This window comes from Onychostoma macrolepis, chromosome 01 (genome assembly GCF_012432095.1).
Source record: "Onychostoma macrolepis isolate SWU-2019 chromosome 01, ASM1243209v1, whole genome shotgun sequence".
Classification (NCBI taxonomy): domain Eukaryota; kingdom Metazoa; phylum Chordata; class Actinopteri; order Cypriniformes; family Cyprinidae; genus Onychostoma; species Onychostoma macrolepis.
In genome coordinates, this window is record NC_081155.1 from 9,943,083 (window position 1) to 9,968,403 (window position 25,321).

Below are 25,321 nucleotides of genomic sequence, written 5' to 3' on the forward strand. Positions count from 1 at the left end.
CAATCTCTCCCACACTCTTATCGGCACTCACACACATCATCAACACATCCCTCCTCACAGGCATCTTCCCCACTACGTTCAAGCAGGTTCGGGTAAGCCCACTGCTCAAAAAACCTACATTAAACACTTCTCTTATAGAAAACTACAGACCTATCTCTCTCCTTCCATTCATAGTGAAAACACTTGAACGAGTTGTCTTCAACCAGGTCTCATTGTTTCTTTCACAGAAAACAAACTGGACACTAAACAGTCAGGTTTCAGGAGTGGCTCTTTGTATTTAAATTAAACAGTATTTAAAAATGTTTGTAGCTTATCATGCTTTTAAAATCCTTCATAAAGGATTATGACACTGTTGGGTCCTATACTGTATAATCACAGAGCTATTGTTAATAATTTAAGATTAATAACTCCTCACAAAGACTGCATACTGAATCTAGGTGATGGTTGTGCTGTTATCACCAGTAACAAACCAATATCACCTGGTTGCAGTCTCTTTTGGTTTTCCTTGCCATAACAAATGTGCTTTTCAAAAACAGTTACAGCAGCCCCAAAAATATAATGTTATAAAGTCAAGAATCAAGAGTCCAACTAAAGCAAACACTACTCACCACGATGGTAACGTCAAACAAAACAATAAAACATCATCATCTAAATCTGTTAATTCTCAATAAGCGCTTTTGTAGACGTCTGACAGAAATAAGAACCCCGCTCATCTTTTGAGTTCACAATGAGCTCATATATTACTCACACTGTGAGTATCACCGTATGAGAATGGCGTGATGTCACTGTGATCATCGTGATCTCACGTGTTGACTGGGAATGAACTACTGTCTTCTTCATGAAGAAAATCATCAAGAGGAATTTCTTTTGAAGCCACATTCAGTCTAAATTATCCTCACCTGTAGAAGTTGAACTAGTAGATGCTGTGGAAGTTACAGGCTGTGAAGAAACTAAAAAAATAAAAATAACAGATGGAAAAGATGTTAAATCAGACTCAGATGATGAAGTACTGTGTTTTGCAACAAGAAAATCATGGAAGGCTTTCTTTTAAATTGTCACATTCAGTCTAGAATTATCCTTTACCTGTAGAATTACAACCAGTAGATGTTGTAGAAGTGACTGGCTGTAAAGAGACTGAAACAGTAACAGATGATGAACTAATGTGCTCTGCAAGAAAACAATCATTGAAGGATTTATTTTTAAATGGTCACATTCAGTCTAGAATTATCCTCACCTGTAGAAGTTGAACTAGTAGATGCTGTGGAAGTTACAGGCTGTGAAGAAACTAAAAAAAATGACAGATGGAAAAATATGTTATCATACTCAGATGATGAAGTACTGTGTTCTGCAACAAGAAGGTCATTGAGGAATACTTTTATATATGGAAAAAGACTCAGATTAGGAGGAGCTTCTCTAGAAAGCCATATTTCAGTTCAGCAACACATTCACCTGTAGTAGTGGGACTGGTAGATGCTGTGGAAGTGACCATGTGTAAAGGAGCTGAAACAATACCAGATGGAAACAGATGTTAAATCAGACTCAGATGATGAAGTACTGTGTTGTGCAACAAGAAAATCATGGAAGGCTTTCTTTTAAATTGTCACATTCAGTCTAGAATTATCCTCACCTGTAGAAGTTGAACTAGTAGATGCTGTGGAAGTTACAGGCTGTGAAGAAACTAAAAAATGACAGATGGAAAAATATGTTATCATACTCAGATGATGAAGTACTGTGTTCTGCAACAAGAAGGTCATTGAGGAATACTTTTATATATGGAAAAAGACTCAGATTAGGAGGAGCTTCTCTAGAAAGCCATATTTCAGTTCAGCAACACATTCACCTGTAGTAGTGGGACTGGTAGATGCTGTGGAAGTGACCATGTGTAATAGAGCTGAAACAATACCAGATGGAAACAGATGTTAAATCACACTCAGAGGATGAACTACTGTCTTCTTTATGAAAAAAAAAAAAATTTTTTTTTTTTTTTTAGGTGGAATGTCTGATGGGAGAACCTTGCAAATTTTTTAACAACACACCCTTATGGCACGACTTTAATTTTTTATGTTGAAATTGGCCATTTGTCCAGCCCTCTTGGTCTACATTGGGCAGAAACACATGCAGTGACTTATATGATAACCAGGGACTCTGCGCACTTCAAGAACTAAGAACTAAGTTTTGTTTACCAGCATCATCATATTTTGTCTTTTTTCAGTTACGTTCTGCTCTCAAGGCCTATGGAGTTCCCTGGGATTCCCTATTTCCTCTCATCCTATAGATTAGATCGCACCCTCTGGTCAGCCATCTGTTTCTTTAACCACCTGAGTAAAACCATCAGCACCGTTTATAACGGGGTCTATAACTTATACTAAACCTCTGTTTCGTTTTGTTAAATGTACGATACTTGCATTGCCTTGGTCATTGACCAAGTGTCCGGATGCAGTCTCAGATGAAAGTTCTGATGGTTTGAAGGTTTGGTGGTGTTGGAGTTCTTCAAGATCTTCTGGGTTTGAAGGGTGATGAACTCCAAAAGATGTTATTCTGGCTTGGTGGTATTTCGGAGTTTCTTCCCAGGTAGAAAGGGAAAAGAGCTAAGAAAGAGATCTGCTGATATCCAAGGATCCTTGGTTGAATGGAAAGTCAAGGCCGCAAGGCCTGGCTCAAAAACTTAAGGGTCCAGAAGAGTTCTACCTCACATCCTCATCTTCTCAGAATCTAAAAGATCTGTAGACTGCTGGGCGTCACTGATGTGAGAGCTTTATCTGCTATAGAGGTCACACCTCTGGGGTGTCAAAGAACCAATGGTATCTTGAACTTTTGGAGGGAAAGTTTATGACTCTTTGTCTCCAAGCATGGTAATTTGCATATGAACTGGATTGGAAGTTGATATACAAACTATTAAAGATTCTTAGAACACTAATATGTTGCATAGGGAGAAGTCGATTAGTCACCAGAAGAGACGGACGGCAGCGTAAGTGTTTTAATGCTTGTTCATAGTTCTGTTGTTTAAATTAATTACTTGCTGCTAGGAAATAATACTTTGTTTCCTACCTATTTCTATATGTTGTGGTTTATATTTTTTAATCTGGTAATTATAATAATTGCCCCTTTAGCTTAGCTCCTTTCCTGCACTTAAGTGCGAAGTGTTGAATTACGATTTGAGCCATTTGCCCTACTATAGGCTGGTGGCTGTGCTAATTAAAGGCGGCCACAGCGTTTTTCACGCTAGACTGTGTATTTGTTTGAGGTCTGTGTGCTGGCGGGCGTCTGCGGAAGCGTTCAGCTGTCGTGTTCAGCCTCCTCGTGTGAAGACCGACGAGTGTAAAGACCTGCGATTTTCCTGTGCAACTTTAACCGAGCAACAACACAGAGCTACACACTTAAGCGGCAGAGAAAATGGCACAAATCAAGCGATCCGTCGGACGGAGTATGTATCAATCTTTGCTCTCATCTTTCTCTGCTGATGTCCACACTGCCAAATCCTCACATTTCCACAACAAGATCAACATCGCTCCAGACATGTAATCTCTTCAGAACATTTAATTCTCTCCTCTGTCCCCTCCACCACCTCCCACCACTTCTATTACAGCTGGTGACTTTGCAACTTTTTCACAGACAAAGCTAGATCGATCAGTGATCAGTTCTCAGCTCCACACACAGGACCCCAACCAACCACATCCACTGCTAAAACTCCCATCTTCTCCTTCTGTCCCCTGATGGTGTCTGAAGTATCCAAACTTCTCCTCTCCAACCATCCTACAACATGTCCTCTTGACCCAATCCTCACACCTTCTGCAAGCAATCTCTCCCACACTCTTATCGGCACTCACACATCATCAACACATCCCTCCTCACAGGCATCTTCCCCACTACGTTCAAGCAGGTTCGGGTAAGCCCACTGCTCAAAAAACCTACATTAAACACTTCTTTTATAGAAAACTACAGACCTATCTCTCTCCTTCCATTCATAGTGAAAACACTTGAACGAGTTGTCTTCAACCAGGTCTCATTGTTTCTTTCACAGAAAAACAAACTGGACACTAAACAGTCAGGTTTCAGGAGTGGCTCTTTGTATTTAAATTAAACAGTATTTAAAAATGTTTGTAGCTTATCATGCTTTTAAAATCCTTCATAAAGGATTATGACACTGTTGGGTCCTATACTGTATAATCACAGAGCTATTGTTAATAATTTAAGATTAATAACTCCTCACAAAGACTGCATACTGAATCTAGGTGATGGTTGTGCTGTTATCACCAGTAACAAACCAATATCACCTGGTTGCAGTCTCTTTTTTGGTTTTCCTTGCCATAACAAATGTGCTTTTCAAAAACAGTTACAGCAGCCCCAAAAAATATAATGTTATAAAGTCAAGAATCAAGAGTCCAACTAAAGCAAACACTACTCACCACGATGGTAACGTCAAACAAAACAATAAAACATCATCATCTAAATCTGTTAATTCTCAATAAGCGCTTTTGTAGACGTCTGACAGAAATAAGAACCCCGCTCATCTTTTTGAGTTCACAATGAGCTCATATATTACTCACACTGTGAGTATCACCGTATGAGAATGGCGTGATGTCACTGTGATCATCGCGTGATCTCACGTGTTGACTGGGAATGAACTACTGTCTTCTTCATGAAGAAAATCATCAAGAGGAATTTCTTTTAAGAAGCCACATTCAGTCTAGAATTATCCTCACCTGTAGAAGTTGAACTAGTAGATGCTGTGGAAGTTACAGGCTGTGAAGAAACTAAAAAAATAAAAATAACAGATGGAAAAGATGTTAAATCAGACTCAGATGATGAAGTACTGTGTTGTGCAACAAGAAAATCATGGAAGGCTTTCTTTTAAATTGTCACATTCAGTCTAGAATTATCCTTTACCTGTAGAATTACAACCAGTAGATGTTGTAGAAGTGACTGGCTGTAAAGAGACTGAAACAGTAACAGATGATGAACTAATGTGCTCTGCAAGAAAACAATCATTGAAGGATTTATTTTTAAATGGTCACATTCAGTCTAGAATTATCCTCACCTGTAGAAGTTGAACTAGTAGATGCTGTGGAAGTTACAGGCTGTGAAGAAACTAAAAAAAATGACAGATGGAAAAATATGTTATCATACTCAGATGATGAAGTACTGTGTTCTGCAACAAGAAGGTCATTGAGGGAATACTTTTATATATGGAAAAAGACTCAGATTAGGAGGAGCTTCTCTAGAAAGCCATATTTCAGTTCAGCAACACATTCACCTGTAGTAGTGGGACTGGTAGATGCTGTGGAAGTGACCATGTGTAATAGAGCTGAAACAATACCAGATGGAAACAGATGTTAAATCACACTCAGAGGATGAACTACTGTCTTCTTTATAAAAAAAAAAAAAAAAATCTTTTTTTTTTTTTTTTTGGGTGGAATGTCTGATGGGAGAACCTTGCAAATTTTTTAACAACACACCCTTATGGCACGACTTTAATTTTTTATGTTGAAATTGGCCATTTGTCCAGCCCTCTTGGTCTACATTGGGCAGAAACACATGCAGTGACTTATATGATAACCAGGGACTCTGCGCACTTCAAGAACTAAGAACTAAGTTTTGTTTACCAGCATCATCATATTTTGTCTTTTTTCAGTTACGTTCTGCTCTCAAGGCCTATGGAGTTCCCTGGGATTCCCCTATTTCCTCTCATCCTATAGATTAGATCGCACCTCTGGTCAGCCATCTGTTTCTTTAACCACCTGAGTAAAACCATCAGCACCGTTTATAACGGGTCTATAACTTATACTAAACCTCTGTTTCGTTTTGTTAAATGTACGATACTTGCATTGCCTTGGTCATTGACCAAGTGTCCGGATGCAGTCTCAGATGAAAGTTCTGATGGTTTGAAGGTTTGGTGGTGTTGGAGTTCTTCAAGATCTTCTGGGTTTGAAGGGTGATGAACTCCAAAAGATGTTATTCTGGCTTGGTGGTATTTCGGAGTTTCTTCCCAGGTAGAAAGGGAAAAGAGCTAAGAAAGAGATCTGCTGATATCCAAGGATCCTTGGTTGAATGGAAAGTCAAGGCCGCAAGGCCTGGCTCAAAACTTAAGGGTCCAGAAGAGTTCTACCTCACATCCTCATCTTCTCAGAATCTAAAAGAGCCGTAGACTGCTGGGCGTCACTGATGTGAGAGCTTTATCTGCTATAGAGGTCACACCTCTGGGGTGTCAAAGAACCAATGGTATCTTGAACTTTTGGAGGGAAAGTTTATGACTCTTTGTCTCCAAGCATGGTAATTTGCATATGAACTGGATTGGAAGTTGATATACAAACTATTAAAGATTCTTAGAACACTAATATGTTGCATAGGGAGAAGTCGATTAGTCACCAGAAGAGACGGACGGCAGCGCGTAAGTGTTTTAATGCTTGTTCATAGTTCTGTTGTTTAAATTAATTACTTGCTGCTAGGAAATAATACTTTGTTTCCTACCTATTTCTATATGTTGTGGTTTATATTTTTTAATCTGGTAATTATAATAATTGCCCTTTAGCTTAGCTCCTTTCCTGCACTTAAGTGCGAAGTGTTGAATTACGATTTGAGCCATTTGCCCTACTATAGGCTGGTGGCTGTGCTAATTAAAGGCGGCCACAGCGTTTTTTTCACGCTAGACTGTGTATTTGTTTGAGGTCTGTGTGCTGACGCGGAAGCGTCTGCGGAAGCGTTCAGCTGTCGTGTTCAGCCTCCTCGTGTGAAGACCGACGAGTGTAAAGATGTGCTATTTTGCCCTGTGCAACTTTAACCGAGCAACAACACAGAGCTACACACTTAAGCGGCAGAGAGAAAATGGCACAAATCAAACGATCCGTCGGACCGGAGTATGTATCAATCTTTGCTCTCATCTTTCTCTTCTGATGTCCACACTGCCAAATCCTCACATTTCCACAACAAGATCAACATCGCTCCAGACATGCGTAATCTCTTCAGAACATTTAATTCTCTCCTCTGTCCCCCTCCACCACCTCCCACCACTTCTATTACAGCTGGTGACTGTGCAACTTTTTTCACAGACAAAGCTAGCTCGATCAGTGATCAGTTCTCAGCTCCACTCACACAGGACCCCCAACCAACCACATCCACTGCTAAAACTCCCATCTTCTCCTTCTGTCCCCTGATGGTGTCTGAAGTATCCAAACTTCTCCTCTCCAACCATCCTACAACATGTCCTCTTGACCCAATCCCCTCACACCTTCTGCAAGCAATCTCTCCCACACTCTTATCGGCACTCACACACATCATCAACACATCCCTCCTCACAGGCATCTTCCCCACTACGTTAAAGCAGGTTCGGGTAAGCCCACTGCTCAAAAAACCTACATTAAACACTTCTCTTATTGAAAACTACAGACCTATCTCTCTCCTTCCATTCATAGTGAAAACACTTGAACGAGTTGTCTTCAACCAGGTCTCATTGTTTCTTTCACAGAAAAACAAACTGGACACTAAACAGTCAGGTTTCAGGAGTGGCCATTCAACTGAGACTGCGCTTCTCTCGGTCACTGAAGCACTGCGAATTGCAAAAGCCTATTCCAAATCATCAGTTCTCATTCTGCTGGATCTATCTGCCGCGTTTGACACTGTCAATCATCAGATACTCCTGTCCACCCTCTCATCACTATGCATCGCTGGAATTCCACTTCGCTGGTTTGAATCCTATCTCACTGGTAGGTCTTTCAGGGGGCCTGGGGAAGGGAGGTATCCAAAGCACATCCACTGGTCACTGGGGTTCCTCAGGGATCGGTTCTTGGACCCCTCCTCTTCTCCACATACACTACATCACTGGGTCCCATCATACAGGCACATGGATTCTCCTACCACTGCTATGCTGATGGCACACAGCTCTATATCTCTTTTCAACCAGATGATCCAACGGTAGCTGCACGGATCTCAGGCTGCCTGGCGGACATCTCAGCATGGATGAAAGAACATCATCTTCAGCTCAACCTGGCAAAGACTGAACTTCTTGTCTTTCCCGCCGCTCCAACTCTACAGCATGACTTCAAGATCCAGTTAGGTTCATCAACAATTACACTGTAAAAAATGATTCACTATATTTACTCAATAAAATTGAGTAATCCACTATATTTACTCAATAAAATTGAGGTAACAATTTGCACTTAATTTTTTTGAGTAGATTCTATCCTATATATTGAGTAAAGAGTACCTAAATTTTACAGCTATGATAAACTAAAAGAAATTAAGTAATGTCTACCTAATATTTTTCATTAAATTACATAACTAATTACTTATAAAAATTGAGTAACATTAACTCTATTGTTAGTAGGCAACAGTTCATCGCTGTAAAACCCAACAAGTTAGGGTAGCAAACCGTTTGAGTAAACCGATTGCCTTAAAACATTTAAGCTTTTAAAACTAACAATTATGAGTGCTCTGAACTTATTTCAGTCAGACATCTACAGAACATCTTATTGAGAATTAACTAAGGTTTAGATGTTGATTTATTGTTTCAATTGAAGTAACCATGTTAGAGATCAGTGTCTGCTTTAGTTGGGCTCTTGACCCTTGACTTATGTGTTAGATGTTTTTTTTTTTTCTTTGGTTGTTGTAACCATGTGTTCCTCGAACATATTTGTTACAGCTCGAAACCCAGAGGAAATGATCGGTAGTTGGTTGTCATATATTTATAATAACAATCATCTGTAAGTGAACTGATCTCATTGAGAGTCTAATCTCTGGTTAAATGAATGTTGCATTGATTACAGTAAAAGTGTTTGTTACAGTCAGTTAACAAAGGAGTTTCTAAACAGTTTGTCCACAAAAAGTTTCAATCTATGGCAGAAATTGGACTCACACAGACATCAAGAATCAGCTTATGAACCTCAACAATGGTGACCATTAAAATAAAATAAAAATCATGCTGCAATGCATGCTGGGAGCCATGGATGAGTTTTGTACTATGCTAGTACCCAGCATGATTTTTCTTTTCTTTTAATGGTCACCATTGTTGAGGTTCACAAGCTGATTCTTGATGTCTGTGTGAGTCCAGTTACTGCCATAGATTGAAACTTTTTGTGGACAAACTGTTTAGAAACTCCTTTGTTAACTGACTGTCACATAAACACTTTTTCTATAAGCAATGCAACATTCACGTAACCAGAGATTAGACACACAACGAGTCTGTGCTCACTTTCAATGAGATCAGTTCACTTACAGATGATGGTCATTATAAACATATGACAACCAACTACCAATCATTTCCTCTGGGTTTTGAGCTGTAACAAATATGCTCGAGGAACACATGGTTACAACAACCAAAGAAAAAAAACCCCCCATCTAACACAGAAGTCAAAGGTCAAGAGCCCAACTAAAGCAGACACTGATCTCTAACATGGTTACTTCAATTGAAACAATAAATCAACATCTAAACCTTAGTTAATTCTCAATAAGATGTTCTGTAGATGTCTGACTGAAATAAGTTCAGAGCACTCATAATTGTTAGTTTTAAAAACTTAAATGTTTTAAGGCAGTCGGTTTACTCAAACGGTTTGTTACCCTAACTTGTTGGGTTTTACAGCGATGAACTGTTGCCTACTAACAATAGAGTTAATGTTACTAAATTTTTATAAGTAATTAGTTATGTAATTTAATGAAAAATATTAGGTAGACATTACTTAATTTATTTTAGTTTGTCATAGCTGTAAAATTTAGGTACTCTTTACTCAATATATAGGATAGAATCTACTCAAAAAAATTAAGTGCAAATTGTTACCTCAATTTTATTGAGTAAATATTGTGGATTACTCAATTTTATTGAGTAAATATAGTGAATCATTTTTTACAGTGTACCCCATCAACTTCGTTCAGAAATCTTGGTGTAATCTTTGATGGCCAGCTGACCTTCAAAGATCACATTGCAAAGACTGCTCGATCTTGCAGGTTTGCACTACACAACATCAGAAAGATCAGGCCCTTTCTGACGGAGCATGCTGCACAACTCCTTGTCCAGGCCCTTGTCATTTCTAGGCTAGACTACTGCAATGCTCTTCTGGCTGGACTTCCATCAAACACAGTCAAACCTCTACAAATGATTCAGAATGCGGCGGCACGACTGGTCTTCAACGAACCCAAAAGAGCCCATGTTACACCTCTCTTTATCTCATTGCATTGGCTACCAGTCGCAGCTCGCATCAAGTTCAAGACACTGATGCTTGCTTATAGAACAACCACAGGCTCAGCACCCGCCTACTTGCACTCACTATTAAGAATCTACATCCCCTCCAGAAGTCTGAGATCTGCTAGTGAGCGACGCCTCGTGGTACCATCACAAAGAGGCTCAAAATCCCTCTCCAGAACATTCTCATTCACCATTCCTGGCTGGTGGAATGATCTTCCCACCCCTATCCGGAGTGCTGGATCCCTGTCAATCTTCAAGCAACAGCTGAAAACTCATCTCTTTCGACACTACTTGACTTCATCCTAAACGTATAAAAAAAAAAAAATTTTAAATTAAAAAAAAAAACTCTTTCTCTTTATTTATTCCTTCCCTTGCTAGCTTGCACTCATTTAAACAATGCCTGAGACTTGGTGTTACAAGCACTTTGTCTGTCTGATTGCCTCTTCAAGATGAATCGCTTTATGTATTCCCCAATTGTAAGTCGCTTTGGATAAAAGCGTCTGCAAAATGACTAAATGTAAATGTAATTGCATAGGTATCAACATGTAATATTCACTCTCAATTAGATCATCCAAAGACTAATTGATAGAGACCAAACATGGTATAAGTGAGGTGATATTAACTAGTGATCTATCATAAGCATGCATAAAACAGTATACAATACACAAGAACATATACAAGAACAGTAATAATATACACAATGACCTAAAGATATGTGTGTTCATGCAAAGAAAGGTTTTTCTATGAATTAATTAGAGAACAGTCCATTTTTATGGCATAATGCTTTGCTCTGCCTGCATTCCTTTGAGCAATAAAACTAGTGTTATCAGATCGGTTGCCATGGAACCGGGGACCTGGAGTCATTCACAGACATACGGGCACCCAGTATGTGTATTGGGTGAGGGGTCTGTGATTATTTGTTAATCTAATAACTAATTAATTTGATAAATCAAATGAGAAATTGTGTGTCTGATTGGTCCAAATGCTACAATGGCCTAAATTCTCCTATTAAGCGTACCAGGATATTAGAATATTTGCATCGTAAATTGATTTCCTGTGCCCTGATACAAGAGTCATTTAAAACAATGCGATGTGGCACGTTTTCAAAACAAGTATTACAAACTGGCAGCCTTCTCTTGTGCCCCTAATAAAACTAAGGGGGTGCTTATCTTAGTCGATAGGAAGTTACATTTAACTATTGAACATACCGGGAATGATGATGAAGGTAGATTTGTTTTCATACGCTGTAAAATACATAATGGCAGGTTAGCACTGGTCTCCAGTTACTGCCCGAATGAATATTTCCAATATATTATTTGAGCAGATGGATTGTCCTTTAGTGATGGGTGGTGATTTTAACGCTGTTTTAAATCCTGCACTGGATAAATCTCACCCTGATACTACAGCTAACCCATACTCTAAGTTATTGAATAAATTTATCAATGTAATCGATCTTTGGAGAATCCAGAATACTACATCTAAGGGCTTCTTTTTTTTCTAAAAAGGGTGAAAAACGTCCGATGGGAGGACCTTTCAAATTTTGTAACAACACACCCTTATGGCACAACTTTATTTTTTTTTTATGTTGAAATTGGCCATTTGTCCAGCCCTCTTGGTCTACATTGGGCAGAAACACATGAGGTGACTTATATGATAACCAGGGACTCCGCTCACTTCAAGAACTAAGAACTAAGTTTTGTTTACCAGCATCATCATATTTTGTCTTTTTTCAGTTACGTTCTGCTCTCAAGGCCTATGGAGTTCCCTGGGCATCCCCTATTTCCTCTCATCCTATATGGGATTGGATCGCACCACCCTCTGGTCGGCCGTCTGTTTCTTTAATATATAGTAAACTTAATGATCACACTGCAAAGTCTCTTTCTATTAAATTTATTAAAACAGAAACCGTCCACAAACCGACAACAATTGGACATTCCCAAAACGTGGAGAAAAGTACCTGCTGATACAGTGTTACAGATATGACAGTTATAGGTTTATAGACAATTGCAGTTTCATTTTGAACCTCTTGTAAGGAGTTATTTATACTCAATGGATGACTTTGAAATGGATAAGATGATGAACCAAGTTTTTAGAAGTTAAGATTAGATTAGACCACACCCTCTCCCAATCGACCGATAAATCAAAATCTGTTAATTCACGATTCCAGATAGATTTAATAGAAAGGGACTTTGCAGTGTGATCAAGTTTACTATATATTAAAAGAAAAGCAGAATAAATAAAAGTATTGATGTCTGTTGAAGGGCATAGAAAAAAAGCAAAAACAAGGAATGACAAACTGTGTATAAAAACCAAAGCAGACCGCACATTACCAAGAGTGTAGGTCTGCATAAACAACAGAAACAAATGTTGATGCGTGACCAGTCCACTTCAACACAAGACATGTACCCAAAGGCCCACTGTGCCAAAAGCATAGTGATTGAACCTGCTATCCATCAGCCCGAATAATAATAATTAGGAGTGTCAATCCGATTAATCAAAAAATTTTAACGCGTTAATATTTTTTTAACGCAAATTAATCGTTTGATAAGGTTTGACCCCAACTTCTTCCTGTCATCGCAGCGCAGAAGGTCATCTATCATTGTGTGATAAGGGTACACCGAACCAGTGTTGCCAGGGTAGCAGCACACGTGGGCTATTTTGAAAATACAGTCGCGGGAAAAAATTACAAAGCCGTGGGTTGCGGTTTTTTGGGCTACTTTTTTAATGTACCGTGGCCGCCCAAAGTGTATATAGACAAATAAAAATTAAAATAGATCCTTTTACTAATGTGCATTATACTTGAAATGTATCCCTGGCAACTTAAGAACAGAGAGGCGGTTGTAACATCACAAACAACGTGAGTTTTAGCTGGAGCATACATGTTAAGGCTTTTACACAGCAGAAATAAACATGACAACAGCCACTATAGATCATAGATAATAAACACACGATTACGATAAATGTGATTTTCTTGAGTTAATGTGTACATCTGAAATGCTAATTTGTGCAGCGATATAAAAGGCTATAAATAGCATATTTTAACAACAGTAAACGACCAAATTCCACATGTGATCGCAAAAGGAAGTTATTACAAAGACTCGATGGTGGTTTGAAGTGAGTTCTGAGTAAAAGTGTACTATTAATCTCATAAATTGTCTTATGTAGCATGTTACACGTAAGGTCGCAAGAAATGTTTTGTTGTATTTATTTAGAAATACTTTTGACAATAGTTGGGTAAATGTATACTGGGATTGAAGCGATGTGGCTTGGTAAACGTCAGTTTAAAGGCTGATAATGGCTGAATAAAAACAAAAGAATAATAAGGATTATGTCTCATACCTGGCAGAAGTGTAAAAGGTTCTGTTTCCTTAAACTAGTTTGTCACAGGGTGTCTACAGATATGAACAAGATAGATTTAAGACTTTTTAAGACCTTTTTAATACCACCATATGTCAAATTTAAGACCAAACCTGTGAAGGAAATACACATTATATTACATACGTAAATGTAATATTTAATGTGTTTTTAAATTTAAAAAGAAAACAAAATATCATCGCTGTCAAAAATGCTATTTATTATTACGATATACAGAGAACTTTTCATATCTGAAGACAATATCCCATACAAAATATCCCTCAAAAGCTCCACATCAGCAATATTTTTGGTGGTGTAAATGAAGCAATATTTTCATCAGTTTTCTATTCAGCATTTACATATTTAAATCTGCATGTTTTTAAAATTTACCCCAGGTTGTTATTTACCTCCATAAAGTCCAATATTTTTTAACCTTATTAAATGTATCCGTCATCTTTCATGTCAAATTCTTACAACTGATGAGGAAATTTAATATACACAACAGCGCTGTTAGCAATCAAATTAAACAATTTGCACTACAAATTTACAACCGCAATAAATAATGTTATGAGATTAATGTTTTAATTATTATTTTTTTGAATATACAAATAAGAAATGTTGGTGGAAAAATGCATACTTTTAAACTAACTAAACCACCAGTAGGTGGCGGTAAGTCACTTATTCATTCAACCGATTCATTCAAAACACTGAATCATTCAGGAACAAACATGCGAGTGCTGCTTGGAGAATGTGCAACACTTCTGATCTTTGTTTGGAACTATTTTCGTTGGTGAAATAGAACAAAACAGTCAATATTCTGTCTAAAATGTAAGTAACTACTTAACTGCTTGTTTCTTGAGCCAAAATCAATGTAACATATTTAACAAAATAGTCCCCTTGTCATGGTATGTTATCATCATCATCATCATGTTATAAATAAACTAAACATTTTGAATTTTTACCTCAGTATGTTTGTTCTGTAAGTTTCTTTATGTTTGCAGTTATGCTCATTTGATTTGATTTCTCCATACAAGTCTCTCACAGAGACAGGCAGCATGAGCCTCAAAAGCGCAACATTGATACCAGAAATACACTATCCATTATCAATCGCTGTTTACGCTGAATGTAATAAAATGTCACTTAAGTTTTGATCAAGCTATTTGTCCCGTCGGGCAAGTAAAATCCTCGAGCAATTTTTCAGTAAACTTGTATTAACCCATTTAAAGCAGCTAGGAGGCTTGTCAGCGAGCTGGTGGTATTCGCAGTAACTACAGCGCGGGGAATCTTCCGTCTGTCCAGTGATTGTAAACAGTCCCTGGGTCCGTCAGACTGGTGAAACTTTTGCGGTAATGAAACGGAAGATATTTAAGACCCACTGAATCTGAATTTAATACATTTTAAGACTTTTTAAGGACCCGCGGCCACCCTGTGTCAACACATTTACAGGTAAATCCTAGTATTTTAAATTTGCGATTAATCATGATTAATCACAGTTCATGACTGTGATTAACGCGATTACATTTTTTAACCGATTGACAGCACTAATAATAATAATAAAGAAAATAAATCATTATTATTTACCAATCAGCGGACGAATTTACAGGGCAGGGGCAAGATTCCAAAAATAAATTAACAAGTGTCCATGGCCACCTTGTCATTGTCCCCTTCAGGGCAGTTAGGATCACCACAGACCTCATTGTTAGTTTTCCCTCGTTAAGCTGAGAGGATGGAGATGGTAGCCGACGCCTTCCCGCTGCTTTGTAGCGCTGCAGAATACGTCTTCAGTCACAGTGATGAAACAAAATCCTCCGCCTTTTGAGGAGAGTCTAACATCATCTGCTCACCTTTGTGCCGTAGTTTAATTACCGCCAGATAGGTGAGGAAGGGCTGGAGACCAAGTGCTGTCATCTTCTTCAAGACTGGATTAAAGCTCTTTCTTTTGGTAGTTGTGGCTGGACTAAAGTCGGGGAAAAAATAGTAGTGTGACATTGTCCTGCTTATATTTCACCGGATAAGCCTGCCGAGCACCTTTCAGGATCGCAGATCTGTCATGCCATCTTAGTACACGGAAGATGAGAGTACGTGGCCGATCAGAGTTTTTCCTTCCGTCATACACGTGATGGGCCCGGTCAATCTCGATACCACGGCCCCCCAGGGAAGGGATCTACCTGGAAAGATCAGCTCTGAGGAACCCAGCCGCACCGGAGCCTCCCGCCCCCACCGGCAACCCCACTAGTCGCATGCCACCTCTCCTGCTCCCATGCCCAACGCCCGTCACCCCTTCGGTGAGTTTCTCCAGCTGATTTCTTAAGTTTGTGACTGTCCTCCTATCCTCACGTGCAGCTGCTTTCGTCCCCGAAATGGCTAGTTTTTCAACTTCCGCTTTTATCTCTTTTACAGAATTGTTGGTCGTTTGTATATCCAAATCTAGATCACGGAGTGCTGGGGTCAGTACAGAGTCTATCGCGTCTAGGGTTGGGTGCCGAAACCCTGTACCAATATGGCACCAGTACCTATGTAACCGGTATATACTAGAACCGAAACAGAACGGAGATTTCGATGCCTCATTTCGGTGCCATGCCTGAGCGATTGATTGAAATATTTGTCCTTTGTTTCTCCAAAATGAACGTAAGAAGCATCATCACGTGAAAAATAATTTCCCGAAAATGCACATGAACTCAAGTCGGAAAGCTCTAATAATACAAGTCCAACAAATCTTTGTAGTAACTCGAGCGTGCTGTTTTCACATTCCGACTTAAAAGCACAACTCGGGAAATGAGAGCATCCGAGGAGTCAAAACGTTCATTCAAAACGTTTATATCTTGTTTACTCGGTTACATCCATAGCAATGCATTTGTCCATATTGGGGATTTCCTGGAGTTCCGCTACTTCTGTGACTGGATATGTGGATTTTTTGTGTGAGGGCGCCCTCTGGCATCCAGTATGAATGAAAAAGACATCATGTGTTTAGTGCTATTGGCCAATCCAATTATTAATTGGTAATTTGTATTTATTTTTTGTTATTTTTAAGTATCGGTTCAGGCACCGTTTAGGCACCGGTACCGTTTTAAAAGTATCGATTTGGCACCGGTATCAAAAAAACCTAAATGATACCCAACCCTAATCGCGTCTCTTACAGTCAAAGCCACTACCGAATCGAGAGTACTTTGTTGCTCTTTAAGCACTAGCTTGATACCGTTAGCTATAGCAGCGTCGAAATCCTCTCTGGAGATGGTGGAATCTTTGAATTTTTTCTTTATTGGCGATTGTCCGCTTTACGGCTGTCCTTGACTGCTTGGGCACTCATAGTGAGCTAAATAAAGAGTTGTTCAAAATTTACTGACAGGATATATACAATTTCTGACAAAGTGAGCAGAGCGAAGCCGAAGGGTCATATCATCTCCCAACAAGAAAATCATTCAAGGATTTATTTTAAATTGTCATATTTAGTCTAGAATTATTTTCACCTGTGGAAGTAGAACTAGTAGATATTGCGGAAGTGATTGGTATTAAAAGAACTGAAACAACAACATGTGGAAACAGTAATGCTGCCTTCATGTGCTATCGGAATTATCGTAAATACGAGTTTCCTAATCGGAAATTGGACGTGAACGGCCTCTCAAGTCGTATTTACTACTGGGAAATTCTGAAATAATTTTTATACCCAAGTTTCCGAGTTAGGCGGGTCATAAACTTTAAACATGGTGGAGGGGAGAACCATTGCTACTGTCAGTGCTGTTCTCACAACAACCATCCCTTTGTCTTGTCGCTAAAGTAGTGTATTTATAGGCTAGATATGAACGATGATTCAAAGCATATTATATGTTTTATAAGCATGGATTTGGCCGAAATTCCAGAATTGTCAGCAAACTGCATGTATAGCGCGGTGAATGTTTATATGGTTGTCAACTAATGGGATGCTACATTTTATTCTTTCCGACTTAAAGCACTTGAATACCACAAGCTCGTAATCACGACTTCATAAGTGGGAAATAAGAAATTTCCGATAGCACGTGAAGGCAGCATTATTCAGCATCTAAATCTGATTTTACAACTGTGTTCAAAATGAAGACCATTATTAGGAGAAGCTTCTCTTGAAAGCTACATTCCAGTTTGACAACACATTCACCTGTAGTAGTGGGATTGGCAGATGTTGTGGAAGTGATGTGTAAATGAACTGAAACAATACCAGATGGAAACAGCTGTTAAATCAAACAGATGCTGAATTATTTCTTAATGTAGACAATTATTAGGAGGAGCTGCTTTCGAAGGCCACATTCAGTCCAAAAACATGCTTACCTGTAGTAGTGGGACTGCTAGATGTTGTGGAAGTGACTGTCAGTAAATAATCTGGAAAAAAATAAATAAATTAAATACATAATACAAGACGTTAAAGGAACTGAAACAATACCGGATGGAAATGGAAACAGTTGTTAAATTAGACTCAGATACTGAATTACTGTGTGTCACGTTTCATCAGTCGTGTTCCATTTAGTTTCATTTTCATGGACTTTTAGGTTGTTTCTATTTGTTTTCCTTTTTCCTTTGTTCTAGTTTCAGAAAATATTTAGTTGTCATGGTTACTGAGTTGATTGTGTTATTCTGTTCAGGTGTTCATCATTAATTAACATGGTTTATTCTGTGTATTTAAGTTCCCCTTGTTTCAGTTCAGTTTGTCCAGTCTCGTCTATGTTATGATTGTGTTAGCCCTGTGGACCTCGTCCTGGACTTATCTTTGGCAATTATTAAAAGACAGTTTGCTTGTACCGAAAGTTTGTGTGATTACTACAACCAATTTATGACACTGTGTTCCTCATGAAGACACTGTAATATTGAAACATGACTGTCCATAATCAGTCCAGTCCAGCATCACCCTTACCTGATGAAGCGGAACTAGTAAATGTTGTGGAATTCTCCAAATGTAAAGTTACTGAAACAACAACATATAGAATAATGTTAAATCAAACTCAGATGCTGTGTTCTTTACGAAGACAACTATTATGGAGGGTCATGTTTCAAAATTGCAGTCATAATCTTGAGCAGACCACCAGAGCACTGGCACAGATTCAAAAGTATTGAATCTGTATATTGATCAAATGTGTCATGTTCTGTCTGTTCTCTGTGATTTCATTATATTCAGTTGGTTGAGATGTTAAATGAATCGCGATACAATTGGGGGTAGAAGTTTATATGAATGTATCTCTAAGGGGAACTGGCTGTTTTCAGAAATGTTTCGATGGTATTTTTATTTAATTTTTTTATCTTGCCTCCGTATAATACATATTAAAGTATGCTTTGTTTACATGCTTTGTTTACAGCGGTAACCAAGTAAATGCTGTGTCACTGCATTTTGCGTTCTCGTTTAGCCTGTCTGCCGTTTTTGTTTTGTTCATAATTTCACAAAGGAAGTCAGGCCATTCTATTATATGTTGCCCAATTGGCTGTAGATTTGCTAGAGAATTACTACATTTATGATTTCCAGTACAATTTTCATGTGTAAGTCTTGTTCAGGCAAAGTTGTTGTTATTTCAAATTTTATTATTGATTATTATTTATTATTTTCACATATTATTATTATTATTATTTAGTTATTTTATTATTATTCATTAATATTCATCGCTATTCTTTATTTTTTCATGCCAAAGATGAGCTCAGCTGGTGATGTAGTCTGATAGGGATGTAACGATTCACTCAAATGACGTTGTGATATGATTCACATTACTGATTTCATAAAACCGTTTTATTTATTTATTTATTTTTAAAACAAAGTAAGATTTAAGACAAATTATAAATGAATAGGTGTCCTTTTTTATTTCTAAGACAAAATGCTGCACAGAAACACAGTTTTGTTTCCTTGTGTTCCCTTGTTTCCTGGTTCTTGCACGTTTAGACTATATCTATGTTTTTGTAGTTATTACTAAAAGTACACTGCATTTATATCCTGCTCTCTTGCTTTCTGAGTTTGCCCATGTTACAAAAATATTTTATTTAAATTATTCAAAATTGAGGAAAAAAAGCCTCAAAACTACTGTGTTAAGTTCTTTTATCTTTCCTTAATTAAATAACCTCATCTCATGGTCTGAAGAGTACAGTGAGTTACATTACCAATTGAGACGTTCACTGGTGTGTCGGTTGTAGAGCTAGTGTTAATGATGTGAACATCTGAAAGTTTGAAAGAACAGGAATTAATAAGCACATTTCTTTTAACACAGCTCATACATCTTACACACTCTTTTATTCCTTGTTTTTACCTAGAGACACAAGCACACTCGCACATCTGTTCAATTCTACAGATCCACAGACATTCAGTCAAAACACTATCCAACAGAGGAAACATCAGACTACATTACCAGCTGAGCTCGTCTCTGGTGTGACTGTTGTAATATGGCTGATGATGTTAATAACAGCTGAAAAATAATAATAATAATAATAATAATAATGACTGATAAATATAAATGAATCATCAATAAAAAAGGACACATGAAAATGTCTGCAATTATCTACTGCACATTTCGGTAACACTTTAGAACACCGATCCTTTGTTAATGAATAACTATACAGGAACAAGTGACTAATGCACTATTAACATTGTAGTAACTACTATTACCTAACAAGAAACTCTGATTATTGATTTAGTAAGTAATAGCGCTCAGTTGAAACTGGCAGTTCACTATTAGCTAATCAACGACTACTATTATTTATATATATATATATATATATATATATATATATATATATATATAGATAGATAGATAGTCATGGCCAAAAATATCAGCACCCTTGGTAAATATGATCAAACAAGACTGTGAAAATTAATCTGCATTGTTAACCCGTTTGATCTTTTATTTAAAAAAAAATCACAAAAATCTAACCTTTCATTGGATAATAAGAATTTAAAATGAGGGAAATATCATTATGAAATAAATGTTTTTCTCAAATACACATTGGACACAATTATTAGCACCCCTAGAAATTCTTATGAGTAAAATATCTCTGAAGTATATTCCCATTCATATTCACAATTTTGAGCACTCCAGGGTGATTATGAACATGAAATTATCCAGCCATGGATTCCTGTTTCACAGAAATATAAATAGGCAGGAAAACAAAGCCCAAATTCCCTTAATCATCCATGACAATGAGAAAAACCAAAGGATATATTTTTATGATGTGCAGCAAAAGATAATTGAGCTTCACAAATTAGTTAAGTGTCTTTTTACGAAAAGAGCTAGAGCAGTGAAAATCCCCATTTCCACCATCAGGGCAATAATAATGAATTTCCAACCAACATAAAATGTTCGGAAACTGCCTGGAAGAGGACGTGTCTATATCGTCCTAATGTACGGTGAGAAGGAGAGTTTGAGTGGCTAAAGACTCTCCAAGGACCACAGCTCGAGAATTGCAGAAAATAGTTGAGTCTCGGGGTCAGAAAACCTTTAAAAAAAAAATTCAATCAGCACCTACATCACCACATGTTGTTTGGGAGGTTTTCAAGAAAAATTCTCCTAGTTCATCCAAAAACAATCTCCAGCATATTCAGTTGTCAGACACGACTGGAACTTCAAATGGGACTGGCTTCTATGGTCAGATGAAACTAAAAAATTTACTTTTTAGCAGCAAACACTCAAGATGGGTTTGGTGAACACAGGGATAAAAAGTACCCCATGTGTACAATGAAATATACTGCTGTATTTTTGATGTTGTGGGCCTATATTTCTGCTGGAGGTCCTGGACATCTTGTTTAGACACATGGCATCATGGATTCTATCAAATACCAACAGATAAAAAATCAATAAGTGACTGACTCTGTTAGAAATCTTATAATGGGCCATGTTTGGATCTTCCAGCCGTACAATAATCCAAACACAAACCTCAAAAACAACACAAAAATGGGTCACTGAGCACAAAACCAAGCTTCTGCTGGCCATTCAAGTTCTCTGACCTGAACCCTATAGAAAATGAGTGGGTGAACTGAAGAGAAGAAGCACCAACATGGAACTGGGAATCTAAAGGGTCTGGAGTGATTCTGGATGAAGGAATGGTCTCTGATCTCTTGTCAGGTGTTCTCTAACCTCATCAGGCATTATAGGAAAACATTTAGAGCTGTTAAACTGGCAAATGGAGGTTTCAAAAAGTATTAAATAAAAGGGTGTGGTTAATTGTGGCCAATGTGTATTAGAGAAAAAAAACATTTATTTCATAATGATATTTCCCCCCCATTTTAAATTCTTATTATCCAAGGAAAGGTTATATTTTCGTGAATTTTTAAAATAAAAGATTAAAAGGATTAACAATGCAAATTAATTTTCACAGCCTTCTTTGATCAAATTTACCAAGGGTGCCGATATTTTTGGCCATGACTGTATATATATATATGTGTGTGTATATATGTGTGTATATATATATATATATATATATATATATATATTTAATATAATATAATATAATATAATATAATATAATATATATCCTGGAGAACTACTACTGTATACACGTTCATAATTAATGTGAATTATGCATAATGTATAATTAATTTTAAAATGAATGGGACTTATCATTATCTTCACTTTAGAATACTGATCCAGATAGTTAGTAGGGTACAACGGGGCTAAAGGCCCACCTTAAGAAAAAATGTGCTATTAACTGCGCCTAAAATGTATAATTGCAGAAAAGAAATATATAAGTTGTATAGAAAATTAATGGAGCAACAGATTTTGTGTGAAAATAAATCATTCAAGTTGTTTATTTTGTTTAAAAATCTTATAAATGTATGAGGTGGCTAGGGGGGCCTTTTACCCCACACACGGGGTAAAGGCACACAGTATTGATACAAATACTTCAGCTAAAATAATGTCTAAGTTAATCCTTGTTCAAAACAATCACTTTAGCAAAGTTTGTGCTATTTTCTGCTTATTTTGAAAAAAATAAAATGATTATTTTTTTGTTCAATAAATATACTGTCATTAAAATATGTTACTATAAAAAAATATATTTTAAAATACAGAAAATCATTCTATCAGATTCTGATAGTATTGAAGGAGATCCAATAATAATTTAATATATTTACAGTAGTAACATCAAATTATATTTTATTATATGATATGATTAATATCGTGTTTTTAAATATGATGGTTTCATTCTAAACATGGTGATTATCTCTAATATGGACACCAATATAATATATGATATTTACCATCTGAATCTAAGCATGTCATGTGTTGCCTGTGCCTTTAGCCCCAACAGCTGGGGCACTTTTTACCCCAAATACCATATTTTTACATATTATTTTGTTATTTAAAAACTGTTGCTTTAATTATCTTAAACAAAACTGAAAATCATAAAGAAGACTTTTGTCTCAAAATATATGCATTCATTTTAGTGATTCTCATTTGCCACTTAAATCTACCACATTTAAAAAAAAAAACATAAAATATTAGATCAAGTAAGCACAGAATCAACTTTGTGCTGCTGCGCACCACGGCATCAAAGATCAGATAAATATAAACTTGCATCTAGAAAAAATAAAACTATTTAGGAAAGTGCTAAGCCATGTTTTTGTGCCATCTAGTGGTTTAGATAAAAAATAATATCAAAGGCACCTTTTACTCCGGAGCACATTTAGCCCAGTTGTACCCTAATTTCTTCAGAAGAATTTGGTAATACTTGAGTCATTACTAGTGGGTCACCATGACCTTTACTTTAGAAGCAATTATACATTATGTATTATTCATATTAATTATGAACCTGTATACAGTAGTTATTAATAGTTCTTAGGGAGGTATGAAAAAATAATAGTTACTGATTAGCTAATAGTGAACTACCACATTCGACTATCACTAAGCACTATCACTTACTAATTCATTAATCAGAGTTTCTTGTTAGTTACTAGTAGTTACTAGTGTGCTAATATTGCGTTACTCGTGTGTTCTTGTGTAGTTATTCATTAAAGATGGAACAGTATTCTAAAGTGTTACCCACATTTCATTCTCTTTTATCCCTTGTTTTTACCTAGAAACACAAACACACCCACACATGTGTTCAATTCTACATATTCACAAACATTCAGTTAAAACACAGTTTAACACATGAAACATCAGACTGCATTACCAGCTGAGGCCTTCTCAGTTGTGAATATTTCACGGGAGGTGATGAAATCTGAAAAAAATAAAATAAAATAACGACTGATGAACATAAATGAATCAACAATACAAAGGACACATGGAAATGTCTGTAATTATCTACAACTGCACATTTAATTCTCTTTTATCCCTTGTTTTTACCTAGAAACACAAACGCACTCACACATCTGTTCAATTCTACAGATTCACAAACATTTAATTAAAACGTAATCCAACAGAGTAAACATCAAGACTACATTACCAGCTGAATTAATGCAAGATGGCGGGGTTGTTTGACCAATCAAATGAAGAGGTGTTTCAGGGCTGCCCACACGTGAAATGAAATATTGAAGCCATAAACTGATTTGTAAATCGCAAACAAAAAAGGAGCTGTCGAGCCAAAATTGACAGTTGATGTTCCAGAAAAAGTAAGATGGCTCTTTTGTTTTGTTTTTTAAAACAAATGGAAAATTAAATAAAATAAAAATAAATAAATAAAAAAAGAGCTATCTTATTATTTCTGGAGCATCAACTATCCATTTTTGGCACATGAAACTGGCAAATGAAAAACGATCAATATTTAATTTTACTGTAAAACAAACACGTTGACCTGTTTTATCAATGCAGAAATGTTTTCTGAAAACACCTGCAATTGCTGCAAAAGACGCAACTCAATGAAAGTAAAGGGTCAAGAGCCCAACTAAAGCAAACGACGATCTCCATGATGGTGACCTCAAACGAAACATTTTCAATAAGACATCAACATCTAAACCTCTGCTAATTCTCACAACTTCTGTAGACGTCTGGTTAGTAATAACTGAAGCTGGTAATGCTGTTTGTGGAGTTGTTTAATCAGATCTTGAGAGATTGAATGTCTTTTATCTTCAGTTCATCTAAGGCTGTGGCTGAAGAAAGTTGTAGTTTGTGTTTTTATTTTGCTTTAGGCGCGTCCCAAATCGCGTACTTATGCACTATTATATGACGTTTTGTAGTATAAATAGTGCGAGTAGTGTGTTCACACTGAAAATTCCCAAAATAAAAAGTGCACTTTAAATACGCGGATGATGCACTTAAATAACCGAAAAAATGAAGTGTGGAATGTTGAACACTTCATGCACTCAACTGTCGCAGCTTTGATTACGTCGCGAAGGGGGTGGGGCTATCAGACTCCGATTATTAATGACAAAATAACCTTATATAATTCATACACTACATGGTTGAGTGTATAAGTGCATAGTGTACAGAGTGTCATTTGGGACGCAGCTTTTCTTTCAGTGCTTGTTCACAGCAGGTGTCTGAATAATTGAAAGAATGTTTCAGGAACATCGTACTAACCAACCAAAGTCGCAAAATTGCGACAAGACGTCATACTTTATGAAATAGACTGTAGTTCCTAATATGGTGTAATATCTCATTTGTATTCCCTACCACTAGATGGCAGACATGCAGTACTTCGATTCTAGACCAAATGTGTTCGAGGAAATAACAGAGCAAGTGAGCTGTCATGTCAATGACTGCGTTTACATGCGCACGAATATTGCGATTATTTCCAATAATCAGAGTAAGGACTTAATCGCATTTTGATGTTTACATGTCAAGAGCAAAGCTCCCGTTACTCCCGTTTACATGCAATTTCCATTATTCTTATTATTCGCTAAGAATTGTGGTAAATTTTTTC

General features: G+C 37.0%; 1 long non-coding RNA gene across 2 annotated transcripts; it reads right to left on the reverse strand.

Moving 5' to 3' along the window:
• Positions 1-5,064: 5,064 nt before the first annotated feature.
• Positions 5,065-24,762, reverse strand: LOC131544345 (uncharacterized). 2 transcript variants are annotated; one of them, XR_009272097.1, is made up of 7 exons: positions 23,906-24,762; positions 23,633-23,680; positions 19,876-19,932; positions 19,631-19,687; positions 17,825-17,875; positions 5,255-5,305; positions 5,065-5,089 (listed from the first exon to the last, which is right to left on the reverse strand). It is a non-coding gene; the product is annotated as an uncharacterized LOC131544345 (long non-coding RNA). The 2 variants fall into 2 exon arrangements; XR_009272099.1 differs by lacking the exons at positions 5,065-5,089; positions 5,255-5,305 and adding an exon at positions 17,655-17,702.
• Between the last annotated feature and the right edge of the window lie 559 nt (positions 24,763-25,321).